Source organism: Canis lupus, chromosome 22, assembly GCF_011100685.1.
Source record: "Canis lupus familiaris isolate Mischka breed German Shepherd chromosome 22, alternate assembly UU_Cfam_GSD_1.0, whole genome shotgun sequence".
Taxonomy (NCBI): Eukaryota; Metazoa; Chordata; class Mammalia; order Carnivora; family Canidae; genus Canis; species Canis lupus.
This window is the reverse complement of record NC_049243.1, coordinates 18,390,303-18,404,138: the sequence shown is the minus strand read 5'-3', so window position 1 is coordinate 18,404,138 and position 13,836 is coordinate 18,390,303. Positions and strand designations below refer to the sequence as shown.

Below are 13,836 nucleotides of genomic sequence, written 5' to 3'. Positions count from 1 at the left end.
ATAGCAACTTCTTACATCTCCAGAGGCAAGTGAAAGAAAGAAAAAATGAGCTATTAGCTAATTTAACATATCCGCTAATACATGGTGAGATATTTGGAAATAGTGTAGAATATGAGAAAATTCTTTACTAATGACAGGTATCTGAGCATTATATGATACCTAGTATTTCTGACCATCCCATTAAAAGTCAGTAGCTGTCTATCATTATTTCCAAATGTCCCATATGTAGGAACTGTCATATCAAACAAGTATTTAGAGTGTTGACCATAGTAATGGTGCATTCCTGACATAGTAGAGGAATGGTTCCAGATATACCTGGAATAAAGGGTGAGTGTTATTTTATGGTTAGCAGAGCTGAATTAGCTAAATATAATAGTAAATCTTTTTGCTGGAACAACAAAAAAGGGGAAGAGATAAATAGGGGATGCATCTCTTTTTGATGGGGAGAAATTTCTAACTAAAATATGTCTCATGGAACAAAAATAAAATATCATACTTCTAAGTAATATCCTGTTCATGGTTAATTTCCATAATTGTTTTATTACTCTATATCTTGAGTCTCCTTTTTTGGTCATCCATGCTTGTATATGTTCTTGGTAAACACAAGCCTATTTCCAAATATTATCTTTTCTAAATATCTATTACCAATCAGTTTATTTACATTTTTGTTTAAAAGTAGAGCCAAATGTATTCATTCTTATTTTTAACCTCACTGTTTTTAAAGATCAGAACAGTCCCCGTTCTCCACTTTAAGAAACATTTAACAAGACTTACTCTGTGATTTCTTGTACATGTCTTTTAGATAATCATCAATCAGAAATGAAAAAAATTAAGAGATTTAAATGGGTTACGATGCTTAATTGTTTTTCATATATAGAGCTTCAGGGCTCTATAATGAATATCTATTATTCCCTTCCCAATTCAAAAATTGTTACCCTTGGTGTAGGAAAAGCAAAGGGGAAATTAAATGATTAATTACACATTTATGATTTAGTTTATATAATGAGACATATGAGGGTGGGGCTTTCTGAATTCTTATATAAATTTCTATAAATAACATAAAAACATGAACATTTCACTGAAGTAGTGAAAACTGAAATGATTCACTTGAGGGTAGTTATTGAAAACCTTCAATTAAAAAATTGACATTTATAAATTATTGTATATGTCAATAATTAAAATGGTAATACATCAAATTACTACCGATAAAAAAAGGCTTATAAAAATAGCTTCCTAGATCTAAAACGAAATTCATTTCAGAAAAAGGGGGAAATGATACACCACTTCTTCATATATTTCCCATTTAAAGTATTCATGATAATGATAACTATGTCACACTTGGAAACAGTCATAAGCCATTTTATTAATATAAAGGTCTATCAGTTAATAATACCCTTGGCTTCAAGTAATACAATGCATGCCCAATACTAGCTTAAACCAAAAAGGGATTATCTTTCTCATATGTTAGCAAATCCAAAAGTAGACTGTGTTGGCTTAGATGCTTAAAGTACCATCAAGGATCATATCCTTCTGTAATGTCACGTTACCATTAGTTGCTGGCTTTCTGTTCTCACATTTGTTACTTCACAATGAAGGGATAATATAATGCCATTGTTGCATACTTTGTGCAGACAACTAATAATGTCTGCATTGCCTAAATGTCCATGGCATATATTTGTTAAGAAAAAGGCTTGATAAAAACCACCAGTTTAACTGCTACATTATTCATAAGCTGTGACCTTAGTTTAAGAAATCACCTTAATTATTGTGATTTATGCTACTGTTTGAAGGCAATTTAAATACCCAAAATTCAGGAAGCGGTCTTTTAAAAAAAAATCTATTTATTCATGAGAAACACAGAATGCAGAGACATTGGCAGAGGGAGAAGCAGGCTCCCTGCGGGGAGCCCGATGCAGGACTCCAGGATCACGACCTGAGCCAAAGGGAGACACTCAATCACTGAGCCACCAGGTGCCCAGGAAGTGGTCTTATATAAACTCTTATAGTACAGTATAGGAAATTATTACACATACTCAATGTTAAGAATAAGAGTAAAAATCAGCTATTACCTCAAGGATATTAGCCAAATTGTGGATTACCTGTAATACAAATTTAATCCAGTGTTGCTTTTTAGCTTCTAAGGGAGGTTTTGATTTACTATGGTCTCAGAAAATAATAATTTAAACGTTAACTCATCCATATTTAGGAAAATAACTCTGCAGCTAAAATATTTATGTGACCTAGTGCTATTAACAAACCTTAATAGGAAGTTTCCCAAGGGTGATTCAGGCAGTAATTGGGGCACAGTTTTCATATGGGATCCAAGTGGGAGTTGTAAAATCTAATAGAAATCTGAATATGGAAAACTGTTCAGAGGGTCTAGTCAGTTTTATAATACCATGCCCTGCCATTCTGGGAGAGTATAATAAGCAATGTCATAATTTATAGAAATCAGTGTAATATATTTAGAACTGGTCCCATGGCTATATAATGGCTTATAGTATCTAAATGTATGATTTCACTTACTGTTACATAGATATTTGTTTTTCCAAATAATGAGGGAGATTCTGAGTATAACTCTGAAGATAAATTATTCCTCCACCCTGAAGGAATTATGCAACAAAATAATTACCAGTAGCTTTTTTGTTTTGCTTTTAAACCAGACATGTTATAAGATTCCCTTTATAGAATTATAGGAGAATGAATAATTTTTTTAAAAAGATTTTATTTATTTATTGATGAGAGACATAGAGAGAGAAGCAGAGACATAGGCAGAGAGAGAAGCAGGCTCCATGCAGGAAGCCAGATGCAGGACTCAATCTCCAGTCTCCAGGATCATGCCCTGGGCCAAAGGCAAACGTCCAACCACTGAGCCACCCAGGCATCCCTAAATAGAAGCTTCTAAGAGATAAAACCATTAGGGACTAGCCATTTTCCTTGAGATATTGGAAATTTAAAGTGTATGAAATCAGCCCATTGGACCAGCTGCTATATACGAAAGTTAATGATTTCTAAGGATTGGGCCATATAGCACTCACTTTCTTATAAATTTCTTTAAGAAAGGATGATAGTGGTAGAATTTCTGAGTGGTAATATAGACGTTAATTTATTTACAGCTCCACTGGAACTTCAGAAAAAAGTACCCTATGGCTGGAATGGCTCATGTTCTAGAAACATTTCGGGTCTCACATAACTTAAGAACATTATAAACTATAATTCAACCTTCAAATTCCAAAAAGGGTCTGAGAGTATGTAGACTAAAAAAGGCTCTCATCTCTTTCTCTCCCTCTCTTCATACACACATATATAATCCTTTCTCTCCTTTTTAAAATGTGTGAATTCCGGGGATCCCTGAGTGGCTCAGTGGTTTAGCGCCTGCCTTCGGCCCAGGGCGTAATCCTGGGGCCCTGGGATCTAGTCCCAATCAGGCTCCCTGCATGGAGCCTGCTTCTCCCTCTGCCTGTGTCTCTGCCTCTCTCTATCTGTGTCTCCCATGAATAAATAAAATCTTTAAAAAAATAAAATGTGTGAATTCCAATAATTTCTGTCCTATGTCTTCTTCACACACCTGACTTGTGGTCAAGGCTTTCTGAGCAAAGGTAATTACAGATTGAGAATATCTCCTTTTCCTTAAAAACATTTCCTCATGACATTCTAAGGTGATAGACAAACCAGAGCCATGCCACATTTACTAGATGTCAGGCATAATTCTCAGTCTTAGTAGATATCAAATCCTTATAAAATCCTGTAAGATTAATATTATTATCCACATTTTAAAAATGAGAAAACTAAAGGACAGAGGTGTTAGGTAACTTTCCTAACTTTACACAGCAGTAGAAAGATCTGGAATCTGAACATAGGCAACCTTGGTTCCAAAGTAAAACATTAATCCACTAGGTATACTCTTTAAGATTTATTTATTTGAGAGAGAATACAAGCACGAGCAGGGGAAGTGGTAGAAAGAGGAAGAAGCAGGCTCCCTACTCAGCAGGGAGCCAGATGTGGGGCTTAATCCCAGGACCCTGGGATCATGACTGGAGCCAAAGGCAGATGCTTAACTGACTGAGCCACCCAGGCACCCCACCATACTGTTTCTTAATTACTCTCAATAAACTAATTATTTTATTATTACTATTTCAAAAAAATTAGAAAAACAAATTTTCACTTACCCAAAAGCCCACAGATGTGTGAGAAAAGTGGTCAGAGTATTTTCAATAACATACTAAAGTATGTATACATCCTGTTATATGTGTACCCCTTCAATGAAATGACCCCAAACACTGATGAAGTATGACTATCACTGAATCCCAGAATCATGAAACCACTGAAGAATCCAAGTTTGAACCTTGTCCAAACCAATGAGGTCATTTAGATTCTACATCTTCACATTTTCCCTGAGGAAATGAGCATAAACAAACTAAATACTTGAAAGAGTCAGGATGAGGGGAGGAAAAAAATGGAGAAAGTCATTAATGTAGACTACTACTCAAACACTGATAACTCCTTTTATTCTTGATGATTTTTATGGATTTATTCTCTACTTGTCCTTACTGTCGATAATAAGTAATTTCGTTCTTGAGGATTATGGAGTAAAATACATATGATACCCTTCCATATTAAACTATCATACTTTTATGTATGGGATTCTTAAATATTGAGTTGAAATTCTTATAGACTTTTCATTCCACTTTTTCCTATAATTTCTGCCATTTTTCTCTTCGTCCATAGAAGAGATATGTGGAGTCCAGCCATACTTTGCCTCTAGCTTTGACCATCTCTCAGGGCTTGGTACTGGAAACGGGGACTCAATAATGCTTCACGTTACTGACTATGTGCACTAAACTTTCTAGAGAGATCTACCTGAAATTTGCAATTGTGTAGTTGTGACTGGCACTCTATATAAGCCATCTTGGAGATAGAGGATGGAGTAACACTAGTTCAATTCTGAAATGTTCTGCTCTTCTGTACTGCTATTCCCTTCTTGCTAAAAAAAAGAAAAAAAAAAACACTTATTTTGCCATTTCAGAAGGATATTAGTAACAATAATTATAGGTAAAACTACAACTCTAAAATTATAAATTAATGTCAACATTTATATTTTTATTTTATAAAATAGTAATTTGAAATTCAATTTACTTCTTGTCACTTTCAGCCAAGTCATTAATCATCAACGTTGTTTTGAAGAATGTGGAAGGACGTGGTTCCATGCCAATAAAGATTTTGATTTCTGGACACAATACAGTTAGAAAAAGCAACAAAGCATATTCCTTAAGTAATAAGCCAGAGCAGGGATCCCTGGGTGGCGCAGTGGTTTAGCACCTGCCTTTGGCCCAGGGCGCGATCCTGGAGACCCAGGATCGAATCCCACGTAGGGCTCCTGGTGCATGGAGCCTGCTTCTCCCTCTGCCTATGTCTCTGCCTCTCTCTCTCTCTCTCTCTCTCTCTGTGACTATCATAAATAAATTAAAAAAAATTTTAAAAATAAAAAATAAATTAAAAAAAATAAGCCAGAGCATAATTAAAACATTATCACCTACTTTTATCACTTAAAGACACCCAGCTACTCAGAACTAAACAATAACTAGTCACTCATCCAAGCATCACCAGCACAAACAATTCTTCATCAGTATGAACTCAGGAAGGTAGGTGGTTAAAATTTTGTATGTCTGTTTTAAAAAGTTCAAATGTAGTATCTTTATAAAATAATTATGCATACTATTGAACTATAGAGAATTCTCATTAATTCTCCATAAAGACTTTCAAAATATAAAAATGAATAAAGAGTAACATAGCTTTAAAATAATAAGTACACAGATATTCCTTATAATTGGTATGATCACACATGCTGTGTAACTTTTAGATATAATTTATCTCCAGATGTCCTATATATCCTTTAGTAGTTTTTTTTTTAAAGATTTATTTATTTAATGATAGACATAGAGAGAGAGAGAGAGAGAGAGAGAAGCAGAGACACAGAAGGAGGGAGAAGCAGGCTCCATGCCAGGAGCCCGACGTGGGACTCGATTCCGGGACTCCAGGATCACGCCCCTGGGCCAAAGGCAGGCGCCAAACCACTGAGCCACCCAGGGATCCCCCCTTTAGTAGTTTTCTTATGCCTTGTTTATTTTCATTAGTTTTGTTAGTGTTATTTAGACAAGATGGCAGTTTCTGGCTTAATATCCTTGATTTCTCTTCTTGTGCCTTGGAAGCCCAGACATTATTTCAGTGTAGAAACACAATAAATTATGGGTTAGTAATTCAAACAACAAATACCTTCTCCCTATTTCATCCTTCCTATTCAACTGGTATTACCCATGTTAACTGTGTATTCTGTATATTCCATTCATTTTTCTTAGTACACTACCATTTATTTGCATTACTTTGAGACCCTTTAGCAAATGGCACTTAAAAATGATCCTCCATTTTTCTAAAAAATGTATTTTGTTTCTTCCTTCTGTATTTTTTCTCTCATTTCTCATATTTTTATATTAACTTATCCATCATCTCTGCCAATTTTTACCTATATTCCAGGAGCCAGAAAACTTTCATGATAAAGGGGGAGATAGTAAATGTTATAGGTTTTGTAATTTATTTCATTATTCTTCTTATACTATTTCTTTAACAACCACTTAATATGTAAAAATCATTCTTTGTAGGACACACACTGTGTGGTTCACAGGCCATAGTCTGCCAAACTCAGCTACATGCTCATTTTATACATATGTTTTTATGTAAAACGAATTATTAGTGCAGTTTGAAAATTAAGACAAGATATAATAAATAATGCAAATATATGTAAAGTTTTACTGAGATATACTGTGAAGAAATCATTGCTCAGGATGCCTATTAATCATGATGGTAATTATGACAAGTTGACAAAAAAAAAAAAAACCTGATTTTTTTTATGCTAAATGATTCTTCCTTCTTATCTTCGCCCTACATATTGTATGGACTTCTTTTTGTTTTCCAGATCTATTTTCCTAAACTCCTTACATTAATATATGTCCTCCTTTTTTTCTTAAAGATTTTATTTATTCATGAGAGACCAGAGCGGGGAGGGGGCGGGCAGAGTCACAGGCAGAGGGAGAAGCAGACTCCATGCAGGGAGACTGATGTGGCACTCCATCCCAGGACTCAGGATCACGCCCTGAGCCAAAGGCAGATTGCTTAATCGCTGAGCCACCCAGGTATCCCATGTCCTCCTTTTAATATCTTTTCTGCTGCTTGCTTTGGTCACTTTTGTGAATGTGAATGATCCAAGAGCCAAGTTATTAAGCACTTAGTATGTGCGAACCATTCTTCAAAGACTCTTATTTGTATTAACCCATTTAATACTTATACCAACCACAGGAAGAAGTTGTATCATTTCCCCCATTTTATACGAGACAGAAGTGAGGCATGAAGAGGCTTTGTAAACTTCTAAGAAGCATTTCAAGAAAGTGGCAGAACTAGGGGACTCAACAATGCTTTAAAAAGATTTTATGTCCAGTTTCCCAACACCATTTGTTGAAAAGACTTTTTCCTATTGCTTATTCTTGCTTCTTTTGTCAAAGATTAGTTGACTATGTAATTGTGGATTTATTTCTGGGTGCTCTATTCTGTTCCATCGATATGTGTCTATTTTTTTGCCTGTACCATACTGCTCTACTTACAATGGCTTTGTAGCATATCTTGAAATCTGGGATTGTGATACCTCCGGTTTTGGTCTTTTTCAAGATTGCTTTGGTGATTCAGGGTCTTTTGTGGTTCCATATAAATGTTAAGAATTGTCCTAGTTCTGTGAAAAAATGCTGTTGGTATTTTGACGGGTTGCATTCTATCTGTAGACTACTTGGGGTAGGGTGAGCATTTTAATAATATTTGTTCTTCCAGTCTCTGAGCATGGTATATCTTTCCATTTGTTTGTATTGTCTTCAATTTCTTTCAGGAGTGTCATAGTTTTCAGAATATAGGTCTTTCACTTCCTTGGTTAAATTTATTCCTAGGGTATTTTTTTTTTTATTTTGGGGGCAATTGTAACTGCACTAGTTTTCTTATTTTCTCTTTCTGCTACTTCATTATTGGTGTATAGAAATGCAGTGGATTTCCGTATATTAATTTTGTAACTGGGGACACTCCTGAATTCATTTATCAGTTCTGATAGCTGCATTCTTTTTTTCAACTTCATAAACATTGTTCAATATTTTGAAAATTACATCAAATATCAATGGAATTGGATATCCCAACATAACATGTATTTTGCATCTGTAGCTGCTATCTATGCAGAGGTCTGTGACTGATAATCATATAAACCTTCTAATGTTAGATCTGACCATTTACGTACTATTTTACACATTACAGTTATAATCATTTTATGTTTTATTGGTATTTTACTAAAATAATGTAAGTGAAATTACATTTTTCATTTTTCCTTTATGACAGTTGACAAACTGGTGTTAAATTATGTATGTACATGAGCTATATTAGCTTTGAAATTATTTCACAATAGTAAAATACTTTATTACAATACTTGTTAATAAAAATAAAACATTGTGCTTGTTTTAAGAGTGTTAAAAAAAAGGAGTGTACAAACGGTAGAAACCAAATTTCCTGTTTCAAAAGTGAGATAAACAATCTTAGCCATTAGTGAGCATTTATCATCTATCAAAGTTTTGAACAATTTGTATTCTCATTTAATCCATCAGAAACCTATGTGGTATTTATGTCTACCATTCTTATAAATTAGTAAGACAAGATGACTAACATTTTTGGAGGCAACTACATACATAGGTAACATAACCAAAGAAAAGATTTTTATTTAAGTTGGTGAAAGGCTATGGAGGCTATGAATACGTAATGGATTTTTTTTTTCCCCTTGAATCATCATGGTCACCCAATACCCTAGTTGGTTAAGTACAAGGCCATATACTGTCGCTGTTTTACTTTTTCTTACATCTCTTGATGTTCAATAAAAATTAATTTTGGGGATCCCTGGGTGGCGCAGCGGTTTGGCGCCTGCCTTTGGCCCAGGGCGTGATCCTGGAGACCGGGGATCGAGTCCCACGTCGGGCTCCCGGCATGGAGCCTGCTTCTCCCTCTGCCTGTGTCTCTGCCTCTCTCTCTCTCTCTCTGTGTGACTATCATAAATAAATAAAAATTAAAAAAAATTAATTTTGTTTCCTAAATACTGAAATCGAATTTGTAATATTAGTGTATGTTGTACATACAATTCTTTCTTAGAAGAAGAAATATGATCTTTCAAAGGGGGGAAAATGATGCTCAGACAATTAATTCTGGAAATTCATTATACCTCATAAACTAATAAACAATAGGTAGAACTTAATAGGGATGTGTTAAGTGTCCAGACCTACAAAAAGTCTAATCATTTTCCCCACCTTTTCCAGTTTCTTCTGATTTCTCTCTCAGAAGCAATTCTCCCATTAAATCTCATGTATATCTAATCCTATCTCAAAATCTGCTTTTAGGAATATCTGAAGTAATGCAGAAAGAATTACATTCAAGGAAAACAGAGTAGTTGTGCATTACTGAAATATATATCGTCTGTGTGTTTATAGTAGGGGAAGGCTGGAAACAGATTCAGTGTTATTAGGTAATATTTGAAATCCAAGGATAATGGATTCACAAGTAATATAGTATTGAATTTGAATTTAAATTTAGTTTAACATTGTACAGGAGGACAAAACTACAAGTAGAAAAACTACTAAAAACCTTAATAATGTAATTAAGGTAGAAGTGACTGAGAACTTGTGTAGGGTGATGGCTGTTGGGAAAGGCAATCTGGTATAGGTGTTGCACATTCCATTAAGTTCTTATGGGCAAGACCAGATAAATAATTTATAGGACCAAATACAAACTAACAGAAAAGCACAAGGCACTTCACAGCACAGGGCCCTATATGAATGCTTAGGCTGCATGCCATTCAAATCTACTCTATTTGCTGAGTATGCCAAGAATGCAAAGCCCTGAACGCACTCTACTTAGACCATTTCACAGGGTTCTTTGCAATGGCAAACTTGAACACTGAGACAATGTTTGTATTATGGATTGTCCAATATTCATATATTGAAATCCTACCCCCTAATATGGTATTGGGATATGGGGCCTTTGGGAGATAATTTGGTCATGCCCCGTGAAGAGATTAGTGACCTTATTAGAGTAAGAGTATCTCTCTTTCCACCATGTGAGAACACAGGGATAAACTGGCAGTCTGCAACCTAGAAGCAGGCTTTCACCAGAATCAGACCCTGCCAGCACTCCGATCTCCAGTCTGCAGATCTGTGAGAAATAAATTCCTGTTGTTTGTAAATTACTCAGTCTATAGTACTATATTATAGTCGACTAACACAGTCTCTAATAGGAGACAAAAAGTAAACTTGCTTAGATCTTACTATTAATACAGTGGCTTCTGCAGGCTCAGTATTCCTCACTTGTGACCCCAAACCACTGCATACACAGCATACACATGAGTTCCTCTGCATTGTCCTCATGAAACTATGGGAATCAATGCAAACACAATATTCATACAATGAAGAGTCTTGTGTCTCTGCCAGCACACATGAAACAGTAACAGACTTGAGCTTATTAGCTTAAAAGTAATATCAAATTCAAAATACTAAGGTTGAAAAAAAGTACAAATTTGCAAACATTAAAGAGCCATATTAGAGACAATATCAATAACAGATTGCATGAAGTATGGGTGAAAAGGAAAGAACAGAAAACAGTTACGTGTGTACTCCAAAACAACATAATCCAGATAACTGATAAAAATAAGTGTTACAGGAGAAGGGACTGCTGAAAAGAAAAATAAAAAGCAACTACTTAGATGTTCTGAACATTTCCTCATAAATGTCTCCTGAATCTGATTCCTTCTTCCATTTCATTACTACTGTTTCCTTTCAAATGAATATAACACACCAGCGTCTCTTCCTTATACAACACTATGTAAAATGAGGCCTGAGTGATCCCTAAAAACTTAAAAAAAAAGTAGAGAGAAAGGAAATACAGAAAGTTAAGAGGTCAAGAGATCTTGAACATCAAGGAGAGAGCTAGCATTTGTACCCAGGTCTGCCTGACTCAAAGCAAAGTTTCTTTCTTAATGTGGATGGACACTGGAATCGGATTGTAAGACATCACATGAAGAGTAAGCTTTTCTACCTTCCTTAAATACATTCAATTTATATTGCAATACTCTACATAAACATACTCTAGCTATGTATAACAAGAAAAGCTATTAAGAGATTAAATTGTACAGCATCTTGGCCTGATTTAAAAAAAGATAATCCCAACCTACAAGAAATACGATCTTCCCTTAAAATATTTTAGCAGTGGGAATGTTCAACTTCGCTAAGCAATATAGCATCATGTTTTCCTCTCCACATACATTTCTGGATTCAAAATCATTCATCTATGTAACTTTTTTTTTGGATTAGTACCCAGAACACAGTAAAACAGAAATTTGTGATTTTCAGTGTCCAAATTTCCTACTTTCCTTCTTATATTAATGGAACTGCTTTCAATAGAGGAATTGAGTAGCTGTTCCTATATTTTTATCATGATCTCCAAAGGTATGTCTCAATTTTTAAAAATAAATATATTTGCAATAAACAATTTAATATATTATTTCAAGACTGTTTTATAGTGTGGAATTTCAAAAAGCTGAGTTCATTTTGTTGCTATTTGCATTTCACTATCTTCTATATTTTAGCAGAATTTCAGCTTGACTGCATTTTTTTCATCATGCTGGTAGTTTTATGGAAACTTAAAATGGATTTTGAGGATAAAACAATATATACCAAACTATTTTATTATCTCTTTGTGGGCATTTCATTTTATGATTTGTTTGACTTCAAACAGCAAATATTTGGTGGTCTGCAGGAGAGAAAATTTAAATTTAACTTGATGTCTGTTGGCACTTAGGAAAAAATATCCCTTCAGCCTCTGAATTTAATTCCATCCCTTTCACAGGTAAGTATCTATATGTGTGCTTTATATTCTACCTGCAACAACGTGAGCCTGAGAGTTTTCCTGTGAATTGGCTCCACTTCAGGCCTACACAACAAAGTGAACTAAATGATGCCAGCATTTATAGATATGAAATATGACAACTCTAGAAATATTGCTCATTTGCAAAGCCCAGCAACTTTACTTTTTCCCCCCTCAGCTCTGTGTTTCTAGGTGCCACTTGCAATGTGTCATAAGCATTAAGCATAAGACCCATTCTCACTCCCCTTCCTCCTTCAGCACACTAGGCAGATATGACCCATTCTGCCATAATATCCAATGAATTTTGCATGAGATTCTTAAGAGCAAAAGCTATTAACTACAGCAGTGAGCAAGAAGTCAGTCTTGCTAACAGAAGATTTTTTTTTTTTTGAGTGCTTTTGGAAAAAGCCAATGTTCTTTCTAAAGTTCTGGGTCACTTAAGATGGTTTCAGAAACTAAAGGTTAGTATACCTGACTTCCTTTCATTTGTAGACAGTTTATTTGTTTGTTTTTGTTTTTAGAAATGGCTAAAAATACTTTATAAAAGATTGTGAGGAAATACTTCAGACTCTTAGTTATAAAATTAACCCTACAGAAGTCTTCTACCAAGGTTTTATGAGTTAATCAATAGATGTTACTTGACATATAATTTAATTGATTAACCCAGAAAATAGATTCAAGTTAATACAGCAGCTCTGCTGTATTTCTTTGGTCAGCTATCCCAGTATGTCTCAAACATGTAGATATAATTACAGTTATATTTCCCCTGTTAAATAATTTTCCTTTGGAGAAATCTCTCATTTCCTAACTAGTTTGCTATTCCATTTGTTGCTTCATGTGTTAAAAGAGAATTTTGTTCAAATAACACAGACCGAATCAAATATTATCTAAGAGCAAACAAGGAGGAGTGACATTTTGAAAGTTGCATTAATTTTTTACCTTAGGGTATGATTTATCTTACTGAGACAGTCATTTATAATAGAGAAGTCTAATAATATATGCTATTCTAATCACTTGATAAGTAGTTACTTCAGTACTTTAACTGACATTTTAATTCATGAAGGAGTCTGCAGTGGGGAAAAATCTTATTTTTGTTGTTGCCTCAAACACTAATAATTTTCCTTCCAAGTTTTTATTTAAATTCAATCTAGTTAACATACAGGGCAGTATTAGTTTCAGGTGTAGAATTTAGTGATTCATCACTTACATACAAAACCCAGTGATCATCAAAACAAGTTCCCTCCTACTCTTCATCACCTATTTAACCCAACCCCCTGCCCATCTCCCCTCCAGTAATCATTAGTTTGTTCTCTAGATAGAAGTCTTGTTTCTTGGTTTGTCTCTTTTTTGTTCCCCCTATGTTCATCTGTTTTGTTTCTTAAATTCTGCATGTGTAAAATCATATTGTACTTGTTTTTCTCTGAGGATCTTATTTCACTGAGCATAATTATTCTCTAGTTCCACCTATGTCATTGCAAATGGCAAGATTTCATTCTTTTTATGGTTGAATAATATTCTATTGTGTACCCATATCACAACTTCTTTATCCATTCATCAGTTGATGCACGCTGGCCTGTTTCCATATTTAGCTATTGTTGATAATACTGTTATAAACATCTAATACCATTTTGAAGAAAAATAAAGAGAAATGCTAAAAATAAATAAATAAATAAATAAATAGATAGATAGATAAATAGATAGATAGATAGAAATGCTGAGAAACTTGCATATAAGATCTGGCCTAGGGACCAGAAATTTCAGTTGGCTTTAAATTCTAGTGCTTGGAAAGCAACATCAGCAAGATGGCAGAACAGGAAGCTCTAGACCCTCCAAACCCCCATACGCACAATTCAA

The 13,836-nt window shown here is 34.5% G+C and overlaps 1 long non-coding RNA gene across 2 annotated transcripts in view; it reads right to left on the bottom strand.

Annotated features, from left to right (window-relative positions):
• Positions 1-4,489: 4,489 nt before the first annotated feature.
• LOC610091 overlaps positions 4,490-13,836 on the bottom strand; it is a 40,132-nt gene continuing 30,785 nt past the window's right edge. The window contains exons 3-4 of one of the 2 annotated variants that reach the window (XR_005376341.1): positions 10,389-10,491; positions 4,490-4,984 (exon numbers count right to left, since the gene is read on the bottom strand). This is a non-coding gene — a long non-coding RNA (uncharacterized LOC610091). Of the gene's footprint in view, positions 4,985-9,056; positions 9,117-10,388; positions 10,492-13,836 lie in introns of those variants that run through there. The other variant, XR_005376342.1, reaches the window with a different exon arrangement.